Consider the following 957-nt stretch of genomic DNA (forward strand, 5'->3'; position numbering starts at 1 on the left):
TATCTATCTATCTATCTATCTATCTATCTATCTATCTATCTATCTATCTTCCCTCTGTCTCTCATTATCTATCTATGTATCTGTCTCTCTATACGGTACATGATACATTGCTTTGTTTCTTGGGCCTAGGTAGAAAGTCTAACAAGTACAGGGCAAGATTCTGTCTCTGAGAGACAAGGTTGTTATACTGGCCCCGTTACATGTTAACTGTGTTTCCTCCAGTGGGTGATATGGCCTCCATGCCTCATTGTCTATGAAACAGATAGGACAATATTGGACACTGACATTCAATGTAAGCTTTATGTGAAGTACTTCACAACAAATGAACTCATAACATTATTTTTATCAGTAATTGTCATCACACTGCTGGGAACTGAACCCAGGGCTTTGTGACTCTAGACCGCAATTTGAGGAAATTGTTATTATTATTATTTTTTGGAATAGTAGAATTTCAAATATTACATGAGAAAGAATATCCTGGAAACATTTAGGAGAGGGTTCAAAAGGAGAGAGAGGCTCCTGACTTGTTCCCTCTTTTCTCCTTCTTCTGATGTCCATCCTTTTTGCCTTTCTGGATAGAAACTGAGCATTTTAGCAACAGTCCTCCCCCTTGATTAGTTTCTTTAGGTGTACAGATTTTAGTAGGTTTATCTTATATTATATGTCTATATGAGTGAGTATATACCGTGTGCATCTTTCTGCTTCTGGGAGCCTGACACAGAGGACCTCTGAAAGGCTCTGCCCTGCAGACTATCAGTGCAGATGCTGAGACTTATGGGCAACCTTTGGGCAGAGTGCAGGGAATCTTATGAAAGAAATGGGAAACAGTAAGATCTGGAGAGGACAGGAACTCCACAAGGAGAGCAACAGAACCAAAAAATCTGAGCACAGGGGTCTTTGGTTATCTCCATGCATAGTCCTTGGTTGGAGTATCAGTCTCAGGAAAGACCCCTGTGC

This window comes from Psammomys obesus, unplaced genomic scaffold (assembly GCF_907164565.1).
Source record: "Psammomys obesus unplaced genomic scaffold, mPsaObe1.curated_primary_1811, whole genome shotgun sequence".
Taxonomy (NCBI): Eukaryota; Metazoa; Chordata; class Mammalia; order Rodentia; family Muridae; genus Psammomys; species Psammomys obesus.